Source organism: Lepidochelys kempii, chromosome 1 (assembly GCF_965140265.1).
Source record: "Lepidochelys kempii isolate rLepKem1 chromosome 1, rLepKem1.hap2, whole genome shotgun sequence".
NCBI classification, from domain to species: domain Eukaryota; kingdom Metazoa; phylum Chordata; order Testudines; family Cheloniidae; genus Lepidochelys; species Lepidochelys kempii.
Genome location: NC_133256.1, coordinates 328590237 through 328615880, shown reverse-complemented (window position 1 = coordinate 328615880; position 25644 = coordinate 328590237). Strand labels below are relative to the sequence as shown.

The following is a 25644-nucleotide window of genomic DNA, read 5'->3' as shown; positions in this document are numbered from 1 at the left end:
AGCTGACTGCAGTGACTACACAATGATTGCAATGCATACCTTCAGTAATAGTGACTGATTGGTAGAGTTCTGTTCTTTTATCTTAGCAGATAATGTTTCAACACGTTTAACATGCTATATGAAATGTGCTGCCTGGACTTTCCTTGATATCAGATGGACAAGTAGTCTGTATATTATAGACCCATAAGAGAGCACTTACAATTCCTTAGGCTAGCACTGGACTAGAATCCAAGAACTCCTGTGTTCTAAACCTGGCTTTAGCACTGACTGACTCAGGCCTTGAGCAAGCCACAGACCAGTTTCTCTTGCCTTGGGTAGGAGGACAGTGTGCTCCCTGTGGCTGAACAGTCCTCCCAAATCATTTTTAAAGTGGACGGCAAGGCAGAAAGGGGAAGTCTGAATTATAAGTCTCTGTACATATTCTGTATTTGCTGGTTTGCTGAAACATTTTACCACAAATAGTCAGATAAAAGTCAATGCTCAAAAACAAATTAGGTGAATTCCACTGTTGTAAGAATCCACCTAAAAAGTGATGGTAGACTTAACATTTAATATCTGAAGGGTTGAGTGAACATGCCTAGGATCTTGGTATGTGCATCTTCTATTCACCAGGAGTTTGTCCTCTCACCTGTTGCAGTGAGGTAAGCTGTGATTTTAGAAATCTTGACATATATGTCAAAAAAGGGTTTCTGTTCCTTTGAATGAAGAAAAATACAGAGTGTAATATTAAGCTTTTGCTGTTGGGTCTGACTACTGGATAAAGGCCTGATGCTGTGGGAAAATCTGCAGTATTGACTGCCTACATCCTTGCAGAAATTCACTTATGCAGAATATACACTGCATGCTTTGGATCTAATCCTGTAACCTTCAATCAAGCAAAGCTTCCTTTTCAAATCCCATTGAAGACTGAAGATTGAGCCCTTTGTATATATTTCTGTATTCTGCATATGAACACTCCATCTGTTCATCATTTTAGGTATTTATAAACTCCCTATCAGCCTGGTATCTAAGAGGGAGAGAATTTTATCTCTCTCCATTCCCAAACTTGTTTTTTCTCTAAATATACAATTTGTACAGGAATCTTACTCATACCTTCTTAGATGAGGGAAGCAGAATAACAAATAAGTAATATTCCTTTTTTGCAGTTGACCTTAAAAGAGGATGGTGTTACTGAGAGAAGGCTTAGGGAAAAGGTATATCTTGCAGCTAGACCTAAAGATAATCAAGTTTGGTGTTGTCTAATATCCTATTAAAGAGTTTAACAGTCAGGTTTCTGGTCTGCCATTGTACATCCAGGGTCTATTTGGCTGGAGTATCTCTATGTAAAGCAGTTTTTTTCATAGATTCATAGATATTAAGGTCAGAAGGGACCATTATGATCATCTAGTCTGACCTCCTGCACAATGCAGGCCACAGAATCTCACCCACCCACTCCTGCAATAAACCTCTCACCTATGTCTGAGCTGTTGAAGTCCTCAAATCATGGTGTCATAAATATAAAGGGAAGGGTAAACCCCTTTAAAATCCCTCCTGGCCAGAGGAAAAATCCTCTCACCTGTAAAGGGTTAAGAAGCTAGGATAACCTTGCTGGCACCTGACCAAAATGACCAATGAGGAGACAAGATACTTTCAAAAGCTGCGGGGAGGGAAGAACAAAGTCTGTCTGTGTGATGCTTTTGCTGGGGACAGAACAGGAATGGAGTTTTAGAACTTAGTAAGTAATCTAGCTAGAGATGCGTTAGATTATGATTTCTTTAAATAGCTGAGAAATTAAGCTGTGCTGAATAGAATGTGTATTCCTGTCTGTGTGTCTTTTAAGGTTTTGCCGAGAGGGATTCTCTATGTTTTGAATCTAATTACCCTGTAAGGTATTTACCATCCTGATTTTACAGAGGTGATTCTTTTTTACTTCCATTAAAATCCTTCTCTTCAGAAACTGAATGCTTTTTCATTGTTCTTAAGATCCAAGGGTTTGGGTCTGTGTTCACCTATGCAAATTGGTGAGGATTTTTACCAAACCTTCCCCAGGAAGAGGGGTGCAAGGGTTGGGAGGATTTTGGGGGGAAAGAAGTTTCCAAAAAACGCTTTCCTAATAAATAAACCCAGATAAAGTTTGGTGGTGGCAGTGGAAGTCCAAGGGCAAAGGGTAAAATAGTTTGTACCTTGGGGAAGTTTTAACCTAAGCTGGTAAAAGTAAGCTTAGAAGGTTTTCATGCAGGTCCCCACATCTGTACCCTAAAGTTCAGAGTGGGGAAAGAACCTTGACATGGTGTTTAAAGACTTCAAGGGGCAGAGAATCCTCCAGCAAGTGATTCATGGCCCATGCTACAGACGAAGGCGAAAAACCTCCACGGCCTCTTCCAATCTGCCCTGGAGGAAAATTCCTTCCTGACCCCAAATATGGCGATCAGCTGAACCCTGAGCATATGGGCAAGATTCACCAGCCAGATACCGAGGAAAGAATTCTCTGTAGTAACTCAGATCCCACCCCATCTAACATCCCATCACAGGCCATTGCGCCTATTTACCATGAATATTTAAAGATCAATTAATTGCCAAAATCATATTATCCCATCATACCATCTCCTCCATAAACTTATCGAGTTTAATATTAAAGCTAGATAGGTCTTTTACCCCCACTGCTTCCCTTGGAAGGCTATTCCAAAACTTCACTCCTCCGGTGGTTAGAAACCTTCATCTAATTTAAAGTCTAAACTTCCCGTTGACCAGTTTATATCCATTAGTTCTTGTGTCCACATTGGTACTGAGCTTAAATAATTCCTCTCCCCCTTCAGTATTTATCCCTCTGGTATATATTAACAGAGAGCAATCATATCTCCCCTCAAACTTCTTTTGGTTAGGCTAAACAAGCCAAGCTCCTTGAGGCTCCTTTCATAAGACAGGTTTTCCATTCCTCGGATCATCCTAGTAGCCCTTCTCTGTACCTGTTCCAGTTTGAATTCATCCTTCTTAAACATGGGAGACCAGAACTGCACACAGTATTCCAGGTGAGGTCTCACCAGTGCCTTGTATAACGGTACTAAAACCTCCTTATCTCTACTGGAAATACCTCACCTGATGCATCCCAAGACCGCATTAGCTTTTTTCACGGCCACATCACATTGGCGGCTCATAGTCATCCTATGATCAACCAATACTCCAAGGTCTTTCTCCTCCTCCGTTACTTCTAATTGATGCGTCCCCAGCTTCTAACTAAAATTCTTGTTATTAATCCCTAAAAGCATGACCTTATACTTCTCACTATTAAATTTCATCCTATTACTCTTACTCCAGTTTACAAGGTCATCCAGATCTTCCTGTATGATATCCCGGTCTCTCTCTAAATTGGCAATACCTCCCAGCTTCGTGTCATCTGCAAACTTTATTAGCACGCTCCCACTTTTTGTGCCAAGGTCAGTAATAAAAAGATCAAATAAGATTGGTCCCAAAACTGATCCCTGAGGAACTCCACTGGTAACCTCCCTCCAGCCTGACAGTTCACCTTTCAGTATGACTCGCTGTAGTCTCCCTGTTAACCGATTCCTTATCCACCTTTCACTTTTCATATTGATCCCCATCTTTTCCAATTTAACTATTCATTCCCCATGTGGCACAGTATCTAACGCCTTACTGAAATCTAGGTAAATTAGATCCACTGCATTTCCTTTGTCTAAAAAATCTGTTACTTTCTCAAAGAAGGAGATCAGGTTAGTTTGGCACGATCTACCTTTTGTGAAAAACCATGTTGTATTTTGTCCCATTTACCATTGACCTCAATGTCCTTAACTACTTTCTCCTTCAAAATTTTTTCCAAGACCTTGCATACTACAGATGTCAAACTAACAAGCCTGTAGTTACCCAGATCACTTTTTTTCCCTTTCTTAAAAATAGGAGCTATGTTAGCGATTCTCCAATCATACAGTACAACCCCTGAGTTTACAGATTCATTAAAAATTCTTGCTAATGGGCTTCCAATTTCATGTGCTAATTCCTTTAATATTCTTGGATGAAGATTATCTGGGCCCCCCGATTTAGTCCCATAAAGCTGTTCGAGTTTCGCTTCTACCTCAGATATGGTAACCTCCATATCCTCATTCTCATTTGTCGTGCTACCATTATCACTAAGATACTCATTAGCCTTATTAAAGACTGAGGCAAAGTATTTGTTTAGATATTGGGCCATGCCTAGATTATCCTTAACCTCCACTCCATCCTCAGTGTTTAGCGGTCCCATTTCTTCTTTCTTTTGCTTTCTTCTTATTTATATGGCTATAGAACTTTTTACTATTGGTTTTAATTCCCTTTGCAAGGTCCAACTCTACTTGACTTTTAGCCTGTCTCAGTTTATCCCTACATGTTCTGACCTCAATAAGGTAGCTTTCTTTGCTGATCCCTCTCATCTTCCACTCCCTGTATGCTTTCTGCATTTTCTTAATCACCTCTCTGAGATGCTTGCTCATCCAGCTTGGTCTATAACTCCTGCCTATGAATTTTTTCCCCTTTCTTGGGATGCAGGCTTCCGATAGCTTCTGCAGCTTTGACTTAATCCCAGGCCTCCTCTGCCTTTAGATCCATAAGTTCTTCAGTCCAATCCACTTCCCTAACTAATTTCCTTAATTTTTGAAAGTCTGCCCTTTTGAAATCAAAAACCCTAGTTACAGATTGACAGAACCAGAAGTGTACCCGGAAGTCACCTACTACAGGACAGGCCCAACAAAGAAAATAACAGAACGCCACTAGCCATCACCTTCAGCCCCCAACTAAAACCTCTCCAATGCATCATCAAGGATCTACAACCTATCCTGAAGGACGACCCATCGCTCTCACAGATCTTGGGAGACAGGCCAGTCCTTGCTTACAGACAGCCCCCCAACCTGAAGCAAATACTCACCAGCAACCACACACCACACAACAGAACCACTAACCCAGGAACCTATCCTTGCAACAAAGCCCGTTGCCAACTGTGTCCACATATCTATTCAGGGGACACCATCATAGGGCCTAATCATATCAGCCACACCATCAGAGGCTTGTTCACCTGCACATCTACCAATGTGATATATGCCATCATGTGCCAGGATTGCCCCTCTACCATGTCAAACTGGACAGTCTCTACGTAAAAGAATAAATGGACACAAATCAGACGTCAAGAATTATAACATTCAAAAACCAGTTGGAGAACACTTCAGTCTCTCTGGTCACTCGATTACAGACCTAAAAGTGGCAATACTTCAACAAAAAAACTTCAAAAACAGACTCCAGTGAGAGACTGCTGAATTGGAATTAATTTGCAAGCTAGATACAATTAACTTAGGCTTGAATAGAGACTAGGAGTGGATGGGTCATTACACAAAGTAAAACTATTTCCCCATGTTTATCTCCCCCCCCCACACACTGTTCCTCAGATGTTCTTGTCAACTGCTGGAAATGGCCCACCTTGATTGTCACTACAAAAGGTTCCCCCCTGCCCCCACCCCCCGGCTCTCCTGCTGGTAATTGCTCACCTTAAGTGATCACTCTGGTTACAGTGTGTATGGTAACAGCCATTGTTTCATGTTTTCTATGTATATAAATCTCCCCACTGTATTTTCCACTGAATGCATCCGATGAAGTGAGCTGTAGCTCACGAAAGCTTATGCTCAAATAAATTTGTTAGTCTCTAAGGTGCCACAAGTACTCCTTTTCTTTTTTCAAATGCAGACTAACACACCTGCTACTCTGAAACCAGATTGATTTTTGTTTTTCCTTCCATTCAGTTTGAACTGAATTAGCTCATGATCACTTGAACCAAGATTGTCTCCGACAGCCATTTCTTCTATGAGGTCCTTACTACTCACCAAAACCAAATCTAAAATGGCATTCCCTCTAGTCGGTTCAGGAACTACTTGATGAAGGAATCCATCAGCTATCACATCTAGGAAAATCTGAGCCCTATTATTATTACTAGCACTCATCCTCCAGTCTATATCTGAGAAGTTAAAGTCTCCCATGATCACACAGTTTCCATTCATATTTACTTCATTAAAAACATTAAAGAGGGCTCTATCCATATCCAAATTAGATCCCGGCGGTCTATAGCATACCCCAAGCACTATCACAGGGGAGGCTCGAGTAGTTTTCTTCCCCACTATGATTTTTGCCCAGACAGACTCTGTCTTATCCATTCCATCGCTTATTTCTTTACATTCTACCTCATCATTGATATACAGTGCTACTCCGTCACCTTTACCTTTATTTCTGTCTTTCCTAAACAGCACATACCCTTCAATACCTGTGGTCCAGTCACGTCTACTATTCCACCATGTTTCTGTTATCCTTATAGTACCTGGTTTTACTTCCTGCACCAGTAGCTCTAGTTCCTCCATTTTTGTTACCTAGGCTCCTCGCATTGGTGTACAAACATCTTAATTTTTGCTGTTTGGCCTCGATCACATTCTGTACCTGATTAGGCACGGTCATTCTACAGCCAGTATGACCTATTAGACTGGTATCCACACTGCCTTCCTCCTTATGTCCATTCTTCTACCCATGGCTGTATCCTTTCTTACTTTGTTTTCTTCCTTCTTAATGCTAAAATCCGGTGTGGAGATTACCTGGACATCTCCCAACCATCTCCCCCAAATTCCTGGTTTAAAGCTCTCTTAATCAGTTGTGCCAGCCTCCATCCTAGAAGTCTATTTCCTTCCCTACTAAGATGAAGTCCATCCTGAGAGAACTGTCTTCTGTCCATGAACGCCTCCCAGTGGCCATACATCCAAAGCCCTCCTTATAGCACCACTGCCTAAGCCATCTATTGAGAGTCATAATCTTGTCACACCTTTGTTGCCCTTCTCTAGGAACAGGCAGAATCCCACTAAAGATCACCTGAACCTCGATTTCCTTAAGCATCTTTCCCAGCCTAGCATAGTCTCCCTTGATATGTTCCAGCAAGAATCTACCGGTATCATTTTTTCACACATGAAGGATAATTAGGGGATTCTTTCCCGCTCCCTTTAGGATCCTTTTCAACCTCAGGTCTACATTCCGTATTTTAGCAGCTGGAAGACAGCACACCCTCCTATTCTCTGGATCAGCTCTGGTCTTGGTGGATTATGGATGAATAGTGTGCAGTCTCTAAGGTAGTCAAGACCATATCCCTCTGTATGGGATTTGTTTATGAGGAATGACTGGAAACAAAAAAGTATTGCTTCATCCACTCCTGCATCCAGGCCTCATCTATGAGTCAGAGAACATTATTTAGCACCAGCCTTGAAGGCTACTGAGAGATCCAGAAGCACAGTCTTGGATGTTTGTCATCTTTTGAGAGCCAGAAGCAGATCAGATCATTCATCAAAACTAGCAGACCTGTCTCCAGGCTATTTACATGGTCTGAAGATTAACTTTTGAGGGAACATGGTTATTGAAGAAGGTCAAGTGTTCACAGAAGTTTGGATGCCATTTTCTTTTCACTGGATTTGTCCAGGAATAGGAGGTTGGCCCAGGAATAGGAGGTTGGCAATGAGAAGGTAACTGGTGAGTTGCTCAGTAGATGTCTTTACTACTGACCAGCCTATTGCATTTTAAGGGTTATTTAGAAAGGGACCTAGCTATTCTTCATTTGGTTTTCCCCGTCATAAGAAGCAAAAGTTTTTTTAGTAGATGACTGGCTCAGAGTTTCCATGGCTTTTGTTTCTATCTGGATATGTCTGATTTGAGGGATGATGTTGGGGAAAAGATTCATTAGGCCTCCATTGTGGCTATGGCATAAATTTGAAGATGGATCTTGTATTATTTTGGGAATATGTGAGTTTTGCACATTATACCTTCTAACTTCATGCTTCAGTTGACCTCTGATGTCAATGAACCACTGTGATCTGCAGGGGTGGATCAGACCAGCGCATGAGTGGTTTCAGCAAGCAGTTGATTGTAGCATTCTATCAAATTGTCTGTTGTTTCACTCTGAGGCTGAATGTTTGTTTGCATCTGAACCGTCTGGAAATATACTGGGAAATTTGTAGGAAAGTAAGGAGAGTATTTTGTTTAGTTTATTGGAGAGGCAGACTGGGGACAGACTAGTTTGGTTGGCTTACTCTGATGAAGAGGTGGGAACCTTTTGGTCCCTGCCTGTATAGCATATAGCCTCCATAATATGAGGGGGACAAAATGGTGAACCTGTCAGCATTATCAAAGAAGAGAAATGTTAGGTAAACAATAAAACTTTCCCAAACATTTTAAAAGAAAAAAAAATGGTGTGTTTGAGTTTGGTCTGACTTTCCTCAGTGTAATTCTACTGACTTTGGTGGTATCACTCATGTTCGTACAAGTGTGAATCAGCCCTTAAATCTCATCAGCAACATTTAGGCCCAGATTCTGCAACTATGTGCATGAATGACTTTGTACGCATAAGTAAACCATTGAACTCAGTGGGGCTGAATTTACATTGGTGAAAACACTTCACCCATGTCAGTGTTTGCAGAATCAGTTGCATAGGGAGTTACTGTTTTGAATTTAAACTGGCCTTTTAAGCTTTGGACAAAGTCTGAATCACTCAGGTGTCTTTAATTAGAGCAGATTTTATTATCATGAATGTAATGAGTTAATTCAAACAGTTAGAATCACAATATTTTCTGATTTTGGGTTATTTATTTAATGAAACCCATAAAGGTACATGAGACAAGGTCAGGGGCACAAAGTGCTTACAATCTATCATAGGAAAAAATAGAATGTATGAGACAACTCTTTCCAATGCAAGTAGCATGGGAGGATTGTTAGTATTACCACCAAATCAAGTGGGTTGACAATGGGATTAAGGAGAGGGAGCACTCCTTTTTGGTTTATGAGAACACATTTGGTTTATGACAGACTGGGAGGGTGGTCCAACCAGGAGTGGTACTATAAAAGAAAAACTGGAGAACGGGAAAAGGAGAGAAAAGGAACAGTTAGGAGTGGCATACAGAGAAACAGAAGGAGTGAGGGGACTTGTAAAATGAAATGAAAGAAAAGTGGTTTCATTCCTGTTGTCTAAATCAGACTTTCAAATGATAAAGGTTAAATCCTTCAGGTATTGTTGCTCTCTTAGGTCCTGAACACAGATAAAACCTGGTCTTAAATGATGAGTTAAAACAGATGTGGGAGGAATAAGTTAGGCTATAATTAATCAGACAGCCATTTAAATGAGAGAATTTTCTCAGACCAACATAGTTTAAGAAATTCAGCATTCCCATTTGACAAAATTGTCTGCAGGGGAGTGAGAATATGCAGTTATTGGTGATATTTTTGATTAGATTATGTCTCTTAAATTTTCACAGCTCATCTCCTGGCTACAGTCATCCTGTGCTTTTCCATTATTGACTCTTGGTGCATGTGTATGTGTGAATATACATATCTGTGTGCACACATATATAATGCACTGAAAAAAATAGATGAGGTTTTGCTAATATGACCTTTCCATTGTCACATTCCTTGTATATTACATCTACTCTGTGATCCACTTCTACTTTACTGTTCAGACTGACTTAATTCCTTCTTCTTCTGGACAAGCAGACTGAGGCGTGTTTCATTTGCTAGTCATAGTGAGATCAATAAATCTATTATTATGGTTTCTATTCCAGCTTCGCTGCCTGTGTCAGCTATGTAGCTGTATATATGTTTGACTATCTGCATGGCTGGATAGAATATTAACGTCCATAACATGGCTATGATTTTTTTAGTTATTTTTTTCTAGAGATGAACATGTAAAAGTAAAAATTGCCAGCATCCTACATTTCCATAAATGGCCGATTTAAACACAAATGTGGACTTATCAGGTTTTATCTTTTTGTTTACAATCTAAGGAGTAAAATATCTAATTCAGTCAATTTTTTATTAGTCATTTTATAAAAAATGGAGATTTCATGGATAATCATAGAATCATAGAATATCAGGGTTGGAAGGGACCCCAGAAGGTCATCTAGTCCAACCCCCTGCTCAAAGCAGGACCAATTCCCAGTTAAATAATCCCAGCCAGGGCTTTGTCAAGCCTGACCTTAAAAACCTCTAAGGAAGGAGATTCTACCACCTCCCTAGGTAACGCATTCCAGTGTTTCACCACCCTCTTAGTGAAAAAGTTTTTCCTAATATCCAATCTAAACCTCCCCCACTGCAACTTGAGACCATTACTCCTCGTTCTGTCATCTGCTACCATTGAGAACAGTCTAGAGCCATCCTCTTTGGAACCCCCTTTCAGGTAGTTGAAAGCAGCTATCAAATCCCCCCTCATTCTTCTCTTCTGCAGGCTAAACAATCCCAGCTCCCTCAGCCTCTCCTCATAACTCATGTGTTCCAGTCCCCTAATCATTTTTGTTGCCCTTCGCTGGACTCTCTCCAATTTATCCACATCCTTCTTGAAGTGTGGGGCCCAAAACTGGACACAGTACTCCAGATGAGGCCTCACCAATGTCGAATAGAGGGGAACGATCACGTCCCTCGATCTGCTCGCTATGCCCCTACTTATACATCCCAAAATGCCATTGGCCTTCTTGGCAACAAGGGCACACTGCTGACTCATATCCAGCTTCTCGTCCACTGTCACCCCTAGGTCCTTTTCTGCAGAACTGCTGCCTAGCCATTCGGTCCCTAGTCTGTAGCTGTGCATTGGGTTCTTCCGTCCTAAGTGCAGGACCCTGCACTTATCCTTATTGAACCTCATCCGATTCCTTTTGGCCCAATCCTCCAATTTGTCTAGGTCCTTCTGTATCCTATCCCTCCCCTCCAGCGTATCTACCACTCCTCCCAGTTTAGTATCATCCGCAAATTTGCTGAGAGTGCAATCCACACCATCCTCCAGATCATTTATGAAGATATTGAATAAAACCGGCCCCAGGACCGACCCTTGGGGCACTCCACTTGATACCGGCTGCCAACTAGACATGGAGCCATTGATCACTACCCGTTGAGCCCGACAATCTAGCCAGCTTTCTACCCACCTTATAGTGCATTCATCCAGCCCATACTTCCTTAACTTGGTGACAAGAATACTATGGGAGACCGTGTCAAAAGCTTTGCTAAAGTCAAGAAACAATACATCCACTGCTTTCCCTTCATCCACAGAACCAGTAAATAATGTGGATAATGTGGATGGCAATATTAATGGGCAACTATTAATGGGAAAAGATTACTATAATCATTAAAAACAATATAGATTATATAAACACATTTGAAATACTGTGGTGATCCCAGAAATGTCTGCCTTATATTTCAGTCTAGGAAGAATTGTTCAGACCTGCTTCTGGTGCTCAAAAAATCTGATTTTTTGCATAGTGGCTTGATCTAGGTTAAATTTGGAGTAATTTTGGAATTTGAAAATTTTTTAGTTTGGATTTGCTTTTTAAAATGAAAACCAGTGAAGATTCAGGTGATAAATGGTGCCGTTTTGGCTTACCTGTAGTAGTAGCTACTGAGTTTGCCAGAACTTGAATTTAAAGTTCTAGCCTGCCAATTCCCCAAGTTGATCCCTGAATGTATCTATGGGATTCTAGAGAGGGGAGACCATGCTATGGAAAATGCTGACATGAGAAAACAGCATGTGGAGGACCTTCTTTTGCATGTGCCATCAGTTGTTGGCTGCGCATATGTTCTCTGTGCATGCTGCACTGGCTCTGGCCAGATAGCCTCTACAGCAGGCTCCGATCAAACAGCCCAGTAAGACCACAGACTCTGTTCTGTAGCAAAGGCGCTCGGCCAGGTTTATTGTCTATGAAGCACAGTCCTAATGCTGGCTCAATGGTTACAGATACACTAATGTGTGTATGTTTGTTGCAATGTACTCAGCTGAGTGAACAGCAGGACTTTCCATTCTCCCCTTGGCTGGACAAAAACACCCCTTTTCCCCCTTTGTGACTCCTCTTTTATACATTGATACAAACAAGTTACGTATTGCCCCTCTATCCATCATCCTGCCATCCCTACCTTATCTTTAAGAAGAGTCAATGTGTCCCCGTACAATCTTAGGGGAGTGTGTTTACACCGTATCTTGGTATTGGGCTGTTCTGATACTAACCCTCTGGCATGTTTTTACATGAATACTTCATGCCTAGAAGTGCTTGTGTTTTTGCAACGATAGCCATGTTCTTGCCAAGTTCAGACAGTGAACCTGCAAGCTGGCATGTTTTGTAAGAGGGCCTGACTTTTGCTAACTTTGCTTTATATCAGCAGGGCCTGACTTTAGTTCAGGCTTCAGGCCTTATACTATTCCTTTATACCAGGCCTCATATCTCAGGCTCTCTCTTTCTACTATATTCCCCAACTTTTTGTCTTTTTTATGGAGAGGATCTTTTACCCATCGTCCTGGAAAAAACATAATGGATGGACTGAAGATAACCCTGTGGGCTAAACACTGTTACATGGTCACCTTACCTTCTCATCTACACATTCATACCCCATCTGTCCCTTGGTCTGCACATTCCTTCGTACAACTGGTTGACAGATTTTATTTTCCAGTTGTGTTTAGTCCTTTATGGTGGGCCTGGGAATGTTAGATCCAGGACTTTGATTGAGGATAGTTTTATGATTGAGCCTTGGGGGCACTCCCAAATAATTAATATGTATGGATGTGTGTGTGTGTGTGTGTGTGTGTGTAGTATATATGAGTATATATGTTGTGACAGGGTCGGGCCAGATGGCTACAGGAGAGTAATAGAAGGCAGATACATTAGCCCCAGGTTAAGTAGGTCTCTTTTCCCTGGGTAAGGTAACAGGGACGGTTCCAGAACAATCAGGAACCTTCTGGAGACAATTAAGACAGACACGCTGATTAGAACACCTGCAGCCAATCAAAAAGCTGTTAGAATCAATTAAGGCAGGCTAATCAGGGCACCTCGGTTTAAAAAGGAGCTCACTTCAGTTTGTGGTGTGTGTGAGAGGAGCTGAGAGCAAGAGGCAGTAGGAGCTGAGAGCGAGAATGTGTAACTGTTGAAGGACTGAGGAGTACAAGTATTATCAGACACCAGGAGGAAGGTCCTATGGTGAGGATACAAAAGGTGTTGGGAGGAGGCCATGGGGAAGTAGCCCAGAGAGTTGTAGCTGTCACACAGCTGTTCCAGGAGGCACTTTAGACAGCTGCATTCCACAGGGCCCTGAGCTGGAACCCGGAGCAGAGGGCGGGCCTGGATTCCCCCAAACCTCCCAACTCCTGGTCAGACAGAGGAGGAGTCGACCTGGACTGTGGGTTCAGAAAAACAGCCAAACTGAGGGCTGCCGTGAATCTCCAAGGCGAGCAAATCCGCCAATAAGCGCAAGACCCACCAAGGTAGAGGAGGAACTTTGTCACAATGTATATATGAACATATGACACAGCCTCATATTTAAGCATCACAATCCTTTTCCAATCTGGTGTTGTAGTCTAGCCCTTTTACTTTGGTACCGCAGATAGCAACACACTCCTATTAGGGCAATTACAGTTACCACCTGTATTATCATTTGTACTAGGTTGTGTGTTTTAAAATACTGGAATAGGTTTTATTACAGTGTGTCCCATAGTGCTATGTATATAAGAAGTAAAACAGAAATTTGAAGTAGTGACATTACAAGTGAGAGGTCTATATATACATTTCTTGTTATTAGTTACTACACAGTACTGTCCATCCATTTCTAGGTTACCGTTACTGCTGGTTGTCACCCTCTGGTAAGCATCGCTGGGGAGGAAACAGGAACAGCGAGCTTCCCTGTTCCATTGGTTGCATTGCTCTGGATACACCAGTAGCTGACGCAGATCCAGTTGATTCTTATAGATACTGTCTTCCAGATAATCTACTGAATGGACAGTAACAAATTTATCAAATATTGCTGTGTCAGGATTTACTATTGGTACCCAAACACTGAACAAGATTGTTTTGAATAACACGTGCCTCAGCTAGGATGCAGTGTCACTAACCCCAAATTATGACGGATACTAATAGGGAATTTGTTTACACAATTTGAGATCTTGTCAGTTTACCACTGTATTTTTCTTATACAGTGAGGACAATGCCAGTTAGGTGTTTATTACTAATAAGATTAGGTGGTTTTCCTTTTTTAATATTCCCTAATGAGTTAGTTATGGTATTTACTATGTAACTTCCATAAGCAGCACAAATAACTTCTTTACTAATTTGTGTTTTCCTTGCCTTGTTGTTTGCTGCCATTAGTTTGTTAACTTTTACCTGTGTGTTGGTTAAACAGTTTAGCAATGTTATGCACATTGTAATTCAGCACTAATACAGTTGCTTTTACACAGTAGCCAAATTCATCCATATTTCGATGCTAAAGATTTAAAGCCACTGGCACATAAACTCACTTTACTTAATAATATACAATTTAAATGACAGTTAGACCTGGACCAGCTCGTAGTTTTTAGCTGATTGCCTACTTAACTGTCCATATATGGTAGACTCAGGTGTAGTTGACCAGTCTGTTGTTTATAAAGCACTTCATTATTTTTTCTTGATGTCTGGGGGTTTCTTCACTGTGAACATCTTCTGGTGTTTTCAGTCTGTGGGCTGCAACTTCAAACAGCTTAAGTTGGTTAACATAATAAAGTTTTGCTTGCCTGTTGTACATTTCCCTTGTTTTCAGTAACCCAAATTTAATACACAGATTAACGTAGTTTGTTTACAGTGTAATAGGAACCAAGTCTTTTGTAACACCAGCTATATGTTTACAATTATTGTATAGACTTTCATTTTCACTTGATGACAGGTTTCAGAGGAACAGCCGTGTTAGTCTGTATTCGCAAAAAGAAAAGGAGTACTTGTGGCACCTTAGAGACTAACCAATTTATTTGAGCATGAGCTTTCATGCTCAAATAAATTGGTTAGTCTCTAAGGTGCCACAAGTACTTATTTTCACTTGAGGTGCATTACTAATATTTTATACTAAATATAATACATAACTGCTAAAATAGATGCTCACAATCTTCTGTGAGAGGGTATATTGCTTTCTCCTGCTGAGCACTCTGTTTTAGCAAGAGTTAGTTACAGAGTTTTTACCCAAGCTTTTTAGAGTTAATTTGCCTGTGATACCAATTCTGCTTTTGTTAACTGTTTAGAAGCGCAAACTATAACAGCCACTACTTCCCTTTAACAAAACATTTTATAACACAGTTGTATTTGGGAGACAAAAGTGGAAACTTGTTGAAATTTTTTGGTTAGTTATAAAATTTTGCAACATAACCAGACATAGTATATATTATTTTTTTACCATTTTGCTATAACATTCTTATAACAATATTTTAATACTTAATAAAGTTACAAACAAGTTTATAAAAACTCAAACAAAAATTTGACATTTTGCTAATATTACCTTCACATTACTGTTGAGGTGTCTACTTCAATCTTTTCCTTTCAATAAAAAAGCCCCTGTGATTAATCAGAGAAAAAAAATTTTGTGCGCAATTGCATTATTTGTTTTGGCAAAAATATATGCATCTGTATTTATAACTGAGGCCTTTTTGATCTTTTTTTAAAAAATGGTTATTAATAATTTTATGATGGTTATATCCCAACCATAATATTAAAATAGTGTGGTCCGACTTATATTTTCAAAAAAGTATAAAATTGCATTTTGTTGCAACAAAATTAAAAGAAAAAAGTAGTCACGTGACACATACAACATAGAACACAGGACAACATACATGAAATACAAAACAATTAAAGATTAATGGCGCCAGAATTATATTCATAATTATGCAAAATAAAGCATTCAAACTTAGTTATTAAAGAAATTTAGTTTAAAAAAAAGACAAGTAAACAAAAGTTAAGCATTTAAATAAGCAAGTTATTACCTTTTTATTTAAAACTTTAATAAGAATTGATAAAAAATCATATTAAGTTATGTATGTGCCCCCTTTGTTGTATTAATTTAAGGTTTTGTCCATTACTTTAAATTACTTTATTTCAAAACTCTGCTTTATGGAAATAAGGAAAGCCCATGTTTCAAATATTAATCAGTGGTTAGTATTAGAAGCAGAGTCTGCATTTCTGTTGCTTGGCAACCATATCTTCAATAAAGTTAGGAGTATTTCCAGCTGTCGTATTCCTAATGGGTTAAAAAGATTAATTTACTGGACTTATTTAAAGTAAAGTTTTTACCTTGTTTTCTTTCTTTCTTTGTTGTTTTGTTCTGTTTTCAGTTGCTTCTTCTTTTTTGTTTTTTTAGCAATGGTGGTTTCTGTGATAACCATAACTTTTAACTTTTAAAACAGAAAGCAGAAGTGAGGAGAGGCAGGGGAGAAGAGCAATCTAGGAAGGGAGGAAAACTTGAGCCAAAAGAGATTAATTAACTTTATCAACATATCTTAAAGTACAGGCAGCAGCAGTGAGTTTAGCAAACTGAGAGAGGATATAAAGTAAAATTTAACCTTTATGTAAAATTATATGAGAAAGAAGGTTATATGATTAGCTCTGAGTGAGGCTCCCTGGATTAAGGCAGTTGGCAACCCATACCTCTGGTTTTTATCCTGACTCTGAGAGGAGAGTGGGGATTGTTACTTGCTCTTGCAAAATGTGAATTTGTTCCCCCAGTGTCTGTTGCTTTTGTCTGAGTGCAGAATGGAGTGCCCTTGCCTGCTACAGTCAACTGTTCCTGGGCAACTCCATGTGTTAATGCATCAATTCTAGGTGTTAATCCACTGACTCTTGGGTTTTCACTTTAAAATTGGTTTTCTATCCACCCCCTGTGATCGAGTCACAGGTCTTGTCTTGTAATGTGCTCTGTGAACGGCTCCATTTTTTCCTTTATCTGATTTACCAATCCAGAGAAAGTATTTTTTACTACTTCTCCCTCCTGTGCACTTACTTTTCATGTTCTGGCAGGCACCAGTCTAGGTTGTGGTTTAAGTTTTACCAAAACCTTGCTTTTATCATATGGTGGTGGTTGCAATGCAGTGGCCTCTGCCCATGGGTTGTTAGGTGGCTGGTATGAGTCATTCCCAATGTCCCAATTGCAGCACCCATTCCAATTGTTCCATGTTACATCTTTTCATTTTGCTTGGACAGACTTTTTCCATTTCTGTCCCATTCTTCAGGCACTATACAGGTACCTGAAGCCAGTTGTGGCCATCAATATTTATAACAGGGATGGCACTTCTCTTTTGTGCAGATTCTTTACAGCTGTTTCCAGTGTTTTATTCTGTCCCTGTGCTTGCTGTAATGTATACTGTCTCTGGACTGCTTGCTGCCCTGCTAGGGGAGCAAGGGCGTTCCAGAACTCTGTTGCTTCTCTTTCTTCTTTTTACTCTTTTTTTCCCGTTAGTTGCCCCACCAATTTTGTGGCATGTGGGGCATTTCTTACTCTTATTTTCCAAGGCTACAGTCTCTGCCCTAGCCTCACAGATTCCATTCCATGTTTCTTCCCCACTATCTTTTTTAAATTCAAATGGACCTCCCTTGCTGGCACCCCAACATGACATCCATATCTTATCAAACTCTGTGGGAATTTGCAGGGAGGAAGATAAGGGGGTTCCCTAGCTTGTAGCTTTTCTGCCATGTTAGATCAGGATTCCTACAGAGGACAGCTCGCCTACTTACCAGATCAGCGATCAAGGTCACCAGTGTCATCAGTTGTTGGCTGCATGTGTGTGTTCTCTCTGCATGCTGCACTGGCTCTGGCCAGATAGATAGCAGGCTCCAATTGAAATGCTTAATAAGACCACAGACTCCATTCAGTAGCGAAGCTGCTCTGGCAGGTTTATTGTCAACAAAGCACGGTCCTAGTGCCCTGGATCAGTGGTTACAGATACACTAACACAGGTATACTTGTTGCAATGAATTTAGCTGAGTGAACGGCAGGACTTTCTGTTCCCCCTCTCGGCTGGACAAAGACACCTCCTTTGTGACTCATCATTTATACATTGATACAAACAAGTTACGTCTTGCCCCTCTGAGATGAAGTTTCCACTGTTTACCTTGTCCATGTTGGTTTGATCAAAACACCTCTATCCGTCACCCTGTCAACTTGACCTTATATTTAAGAGGGGTCAATGAGTCCCTGTACCATTTTTGGATAGTGTGTTTCCACCATATCTTTGCATTGAGGTGTTCTAATACTACCCTTCTGTAATGTGTTTACGTGAATACTTAGTGCCTAGGAGTGCGTGCAACACTAGCCATGTTCTTGCCAAGTTCGGACAGCGAACCTGCTAGCTGGCATGTTTTGTAAGAGGGTCTGACTTTTGCTAACTTTGCTTTTTATCAGCAAGGCCTGACTTCAGTTCAGGCTTTAAGCCTTATACTAGGCCTTTATAGCAGGCCTGATATCTCAGGATCTCCCCAAGGTAATCAGTACCTCCATATTTACTCTGCCCTTTCTCAGGCAAATTCCTGTTGACTTCCTGGGACAGCTCAGTGGTTTGAGCATTGGCCTGCTAAACCGAGGGTTGTGAGTTCAATCCTTGAGGGGGCCTGTCAAGGTTCCTTCCCCACTCTGAACTCTAGGGTACAGATGTGGGGACCTGCATGAAAAACCTCCTAAGCTTATCTTTACCAGCTTAGGTCAAAACTTCCCCAAGGTACAAAATATTCCACCCTTTGTCCTTGGATTGGCCGCTACCACCACCAAACTAATACTGGTTACTGGGGAAGAGCTGTTTGGACGCGTCTTTCCCCCCAAAATACTTCCCAAAACCTTGCACCCCACTTCCTGGACAAGGTTTGGTAAAAAGCCTCACCGATTTGCCTAGGTGACTACAGACCCAGACCCTTGGATCTTAAGAACAATGAACAATCCTCCCAACACTTGCACCCCCCCTTTCCTGGGAAATGTTGGATAAAAAGCCTCACCAATTTGCATGGGTGACCACAGACCCAAACCCTTGGATCTGAGAACAATGAAAAAAGCATTCAGTTTTCTTACAAGAAGACTTTTAATAAAAATAGAAGTAAATAGAAATAAAGAAATCCCCCCTGTAAAATCAGGATGGTAGATACCTTACAGGGTAATTAGATTCAAAAACATAGAGAACCCCTCTAGGCAAAACCTTAAGTTACAAAAAAGATACACAGACAGAAATAGTTATTCTATTCAGCACCGTTCTTTTCTCAGCCATTTAAAGAAATCATAATCTAACACGTACCTAGCTAGATTACTTACTAAAAGTTCTAAGACTCCATTCCTGGTCTATCCCCGACAAAGACAGACTATAGACAGACACACAGATCCTTTGTTTCTCTCCCTCCTCCCAGCTTTTGAAAGTATCTTGTCTCCTCATTGGTCCTTTTGGTCAGGTGCCAGCGAGGTTACCTTTAGCTTCTTAACCCTTTACAGGTGAGAGGAGCTTTCCCCTGGCCAGGAGGGATTTCAAAGGGGTTCCCTTTATATTTATGACAGGGCCATTTAGGGATCTGGGGCAAAAATTGGGGGATTGGTCCTGCTTTGAGCAGGGGGTTGGACTAGAGGACCTCCTGATTCCCTTCCAACCCTGATAATCTATGATTCAGTAGACTACAATAGCTTGGGTACTAACCTTCCCCACTAACTAGCCTACTGTGGGAGATTTTCCTTAGTGCACTTGATATAGCACTTCTGTTTTCTGTTGCAGATGTAGAATCCCATTATAAACACAATTAATTTTAAACAAATTACACTAAAAAGAGTATAAAATTAAAATACTCCGCTTAAATGGATGTTATACCATTTGATAATTCACTTAATATTGTTTTAGCATCATTGAAGAAAATAAACAGCATTTTTTTAAAATAAAAAAATATGGTAAAGTAAAACTGTAACATAGATTAATTTCTTGTTTTTGCAGTTTGCTTTTTTGTATCTGTTTGGATTAGCATAATATAAATCTGAATTTTCACGTTTTTTAAAAGACTTAGGTTAAACTCTTTGTTGAATGTTTCTCAAACCTAGAAAGGGAGATGTTATTAGTAGCTGTATAAAAATAGGTACAATGGTGTAAATCAGAAGTTTTCCACTGGAGTTACAATTGTGTAAATCTGGAAAAAATCAGTCTCTTAGAGAAAGCGACATGCTCTGCCCTGAAGAGTTTATAATCTAAGTGTGCTTCTATACCCCCAAATTTAAGGTCTGTAATTCACCACGATGCAGCTCCACCACTGGTAGAAGTGGTGCAGTCAGCAGAGTAGACAGGACTAAGGTATTTTTACCACTGTGTCATCTAGCTCTTCTCTAAGCAAGGTTAGCTGACATGGAACTATAAACACCCAAGTCCTATCTATGTATGTTCACCCTCTACTGGTGTTGATACAGGTAAACCTGCAATGCTAGTGAGCACCCATCTCATTTGTCCTAGGCTAGACAATAGAGCAGGTCAGGAAACAACTGATTTTTTTGCTCTGAAAAACATCATCAAAACCAAAGAAATTTCGTTTTTGTCAAAATTTTTCTGACATTTTTATTTTGTCAAAAACATGAAAATTTACTTTTTCCCGCCAAACATTTTCACTTAGTCAAAAAGTTATTTTTCATTTAAAAACAGTTTGACAATTTTTTTTACCATCTTAAGTAGACAAAGACTGAAGGGTCTCATTTTGCAAGGTTCTGAATGCCCGCAGTGTATGTGTTCAGCATCTGGCTGGATCAGACACCAGACATCTTGAATATGCTAAGATGAGGTCAGTTCCTGAAGTGGTACAGATATCTCTGGGGAGGGGAACATAATTTTGAACTCTTTCACTCACACACCATAAATGGCTAGCAGGAGATCATTTCTAAACAATTCCATCTTCTGTCATTCTTGCATGTGAAAATACAATAACGTGCTTTTCTGCATTAACGATAGTTGTGCATAATTCATAAACCCTTATTTTCCTGGCATTGGAGAGAGTCTACCCACCACATGAGCAGAGTCACAGATGGAGAAGGACATTCCCATACTAGCTTCAAATAAAATCTGTGTATCCATTGAAAATGTTTTTCAAAGGTAGGTCACCTACTGTGAGCTTATGCAAGGTGGAGCTTTAATTTTTGCAATACAGTACCAATAATAAATGGTGTGATTTTGCTAACTAATTGTGTTGTTGTTTAATAAAGAGTACAGTCACTCTTTATACACTACTGTGCTCTGGAAAGAAGGGGAATTGGTGCTGTTAATAAGAGGAGTGTGAGTCAATCAAGTGCCATTCAAAGTGGAGTTCCACAATGGGAGTGCACCAACAATAGGCATCCTGTGGATTCCTCCATTGTAATCCAGTTAAACTTCATTGAATTTCAGGGCGGGGGAGAGGCACAGAGGTGTGAATCCGCAGTGTTATGATACCATAGACTATCTTTCCCAAAAGCACTGGAAACCAATTAAAAAACTTGATGTATTGAAGATAGCACACTTAATGAACAGACTATCGGGGAGCCAAATTATCTTCTCCTAGACATCACGTGTGTGCACACAGATTTGTACACCCTTACAGAGACAACTGCAACCATTCAAACATCCTCCAGGAATAAACCAGATATTTCTGAATCTGTAGTTATCCAGGGCAACAGTTTTCCTCTATTGGCCCATCTGTTTCAGTGGCAACCACTGAGACTTCTTCATACACTTAGCAGTTAGAGCCAGACATCCAGTCCCCTCCGAAACAGATGCCCTATGCCACTTAGTGAATTAGCTGGCAGGAGCACTTCTAAAAATGAACCTTACATTTATATAATGGTTTCCATCCCAAAAGACCACAAAGATCTTTACAAACTGAACAAAGTTATATACAAACTATATATAGGGATGACTTTGTCCTCCATTGAAACACAGCAATCTCACAAGTAGCGTGTGATAACTCTGTAACAGTGGATAGCGGTGTTATAAACTGTGTTGCTAATTGTTTATCCAAGTGTTCTACGGTGTTTCTGATTGATGTTTGTGGTATTTTTATGTTTATGTGCATGTGAAATTGCACAGAACAATGAATGGATGCTGTCTTTTATATAAACCAAAATAAAGAAAAAGAAATAAGATCTTCCTGTGGTTTCAGTTTAGGTCAGCACTGGCTGGCACTGGACTTTAGCCGGGACACTAATTTTAGTACTCTTGCATTGGAAGAGAGCTATGGGATATTTCAATGACCAAAAATGGCCCAGACCTTATTTCTATATTTTCTGAAAAACTTCCTGTAGCACAGCACCCTGTAACCTCAAATTAGGTCTTGGTGTTAGCGCAGAGGTAAATATATCATATACTGACTCTCCAATTCCATCTCCATCAGCACCTGTTTTCTTTTATAGTGTTCCATTGAAATATTGATCTGGACTCCACATCATTGCTATCACATAAAATCAATACTGTCATTTTAGTAGGCTGGAATCCTAAATTTCCCCCGGCTCCTAGAAGGAACATCATCGGTTCTCTTTTTTCTCTTCTGCTCAATCGTGGTTTCAGTGATTCCTCTGGCCTCCTGTATTTGACAGGAGAGTGCCAGCAGCTCCAAAATATCTTTGTACTAAAATTGCTGATCAGCTCTCCGTTTCTAGTTCCTGTTCTTAGATCAACAAACCTGACAGCTGACTAATTCACTCAGCACTGAGGTCCCTACGGAATGCTGTCCCTACAATGGGTCACAGCTCATGCATAACAAGTGGTTTAGGATGTCCCTGGAGTAGGATTACCACCATAACCCTCTCCTGTTTCCTTTGGGCAATATGTGTCCTCTGGGAGAACAGTCTCTGAGTTCCTGCAAGCATTAGGGAGTCTTGTGAAGGATGCATAATCGAGGGTGTGTGGACCCACTAAAAGAACTGGCTGAAATTTGACCTAAAGTTGTTCATCTAAATGACTGTAACTTACGTGCAACAAGCAAGAAGTGTAAATTAAAGTAAGCTGAGAACTACTTTACCGTATATTTTTCCAGCTCTTCTGTGTATAAGCTACATGCACTTAGGCCATGTCTACACTTACTGGGGATCGACGCTGCTGCGATCGATGCAGCAGGGGTCGATTTAGTTGGTCTAGTGAAGACCCGCTAAATCGACTGCAGAGCACTCCGGTCGACTCCAGTACTCCACCGGAATGAGAGGAGTTAGGTAAGTTGGCGGGAGACCATATCCCGTCAATGCAGCGCAGTGTAGACATCGCAGTAAGTCCACCTAAGCTATGTCGACTTTAGCTACGTTATTCACTTAGCTGGAGTAACATAATTGAGGTTGACCTACTCCAGTAGTGTAGACAAGGCCTTAGATTCCCTCCCTCTTCTGTAGAGTTTGTATAAACAAGTCTGAGTGTAACAGAACATTCTAACACCTCTTTATACATCACTTCTCAATTTGGCTCATAGGCTTATAAATTGCACTCATCTTAAGAATAATGAAAAAGGAAAACATTCATGTCTGTTTGGTGCATGAATTCACACAGACTTAATAAACATACTTACATGAGATCCCCTCTTTCACACTCATTGGACATAGTTTCAGTTTCAAGCATGTACATATACCTTTTTGACCTGAATATAAACTAAATTGAAAAAAAAGTTCCATAACTGTTTCTTAAGAATAAATCTAGTCATAAGGCTGCTGTATATTGTGAATAAAATAGAGACCTTTCTTGGAATTTTATGGCTGATGTGTAATTGTTTATAAAATAATACTATTCTTGAATTAGCATTGCAAATATTGAGACAATTTCTATAACAAAGGTGCCCATCAAGCACTGTTAATGTGGAGTGTCTCAGTAATTTGGTAACATTTATATGCTGTTGCTGAAGTCAGAGCTCTAACTTTTAATACCATATAATTTTAAAGTACTGCTTTTGCGAGAAAATCATCATATTTCACTTAAGGGATCACAGATCTACAGCTCTAATGATAAAGGAATAGTGCGTGCACTTCTTGATTAGCTAATATTACTGAATGCAGATTCTTAATTTGATTAGCATTACTACACAGTATTTTTGCAAAATATAATACCTATATGCCATGAAAGAGATTTTCTATGGTTTTTGTGGTTCTTCTAATGTATATTTTTATATGTTATTTTTTAATGGGAGGCAAACCTCCAGTTGACTCTAGTGGCAGCAAGATAAGACCTCCACACTTTTGTATTTATTAGAAAGTCAAACTTCCTTACTTCTGTAATCTTGTGTGACAACCTAGATGTTGTTGGAGGTTTTATGGGAAGTTGTAAAACAAATGTTTTGTTTCTAAAAAATCCAAAGCAATTTTGTATATATGTTTTATATAGTCCACATGGCCAGGTAGGCATTTTGTAAAACCTATGCTGGGGAAGGAGAAATGGGTGCCCTACATGACCTCTAGGGCAGTGAATGGCAGGGGGATCTGGGAACCCAGGGGGTTTGCAGAGTTCCAAAGTTCTGCAATGCAGGAAGAAACAGGAGGGCCAAGAGACCCTGTGGAGCTCCTGAATTCTGTGAAGCAGTAGTTTCTGGATGGAGTTGGGAGCCTTGCAGAGTTCATGGGTGAAATCCTGCCCCACTGAAGTCATAGCTGAGCCAGGATTTCACCCCAGGAGCTTTCTCAGACACTTGAAGCGAGGGGAAGAAATGATCCTGTGGACTTCCTAATTCCACATTGCAGAGAAAGGTATCTGGAAGATAGGAACTCTTGAGGTCTGAATGCTAGAGCAAGGCAGAAGGGAGATGGGGGTCATTGCAGAGCTCCTAAATTCTAGATCACAGAAGGCTGGGGGAGCAGATTACCCTATGGATCTCCTAAACTCTGGATTGGCACTGTTTCTTTAATGAAATAAAGTAAGAATACTAACACAAAATTTTTAAATTAGGGCTGCTAATTTATACCAAGGCAATTTACAGTTAAAAATACCTCAGCATTTAAAAATAGAGTTGCCCACCATCCATCATATAGCAATGTACTTATATTACAGTAACAGTCGCTGCATGGAAAGTAAGAAATAAAAAGGTGATGTCTTTGGGTAATACTGGATGGAAGAACTAGAGGGATGTTCTATGGACCTCAGGTGATGGAAAAGTGTTTATTTTAGTGTGAAAATTCATATGTCATATTATCAGTGCATATTCTGTTTGGTGGATGACTGCAAGAGGGCTTCTAATCTAGAAGCTGATACTGTATTGGGATATGAGAGCAGACTTAGGATGTTTCGGGAAGATGTAGTGTGATATGATTCACGTGTGTGCTTATTTAAGGCACTGTGTGAATGGTGAGTGTGTTTGAATATTTACTTTTTCTTAATTCTGTATTTCTATACTTACATTCCTTGGCATTCATACATAGTAGCAACCTGGGATGAAATTTTGGCCCCAATGAAGTCAATGACAAAACTCCCATTGACTTCATTGGGAGCAAAATTTGACCTTTAATTTGAAGTTGACAGAGTCTTTGTCATTTATAGATCTGTTGACAATATCTTGTATGTAAGTGAACCCTAACTTTACAAAGGTTCTGGGGAACCTCTGACATCTTGGTAATATTTGGGACTTAGATAATCGGGTCTTCTCTCTTGCAGAGATTCTAAGTTCCTAGGACCTGTATTCAGTGACATTCTGGGGTACATAAACAGCAGTTAAGCCAGAGTTTGGACCCTTTGGGTCAAAATACGTGAAATTATTGCAGAATAATTTGAGTCAAGGACAAACCAGCATTACAGATTTTTTTTTCAGTTGGATGATAGAATGTTTGCTGTTTAGATATTAAATACACTTTCATTATATTGATTTATGATTGAGCTTGTACTTTTAAGTATTATGGAGTTACATGATATGCAACCATGCA

General features: G+C 40.1%; 1 protein-coding gene across 18 annotated transcripts in view; it reads left to right on the top strand.

Moving 5' to 3' along the window:
* Positions 1 to 25644, top strand: part of MAGI2 (membrane associated guanylate kinase, WW and PDZ domain containing 2) — a 1187450-nt gene that overhangs the window by 525338 nt on the left and 636468 nt on the right. The gene's annotated exons all lie outside the window — the stretch shown is intronic.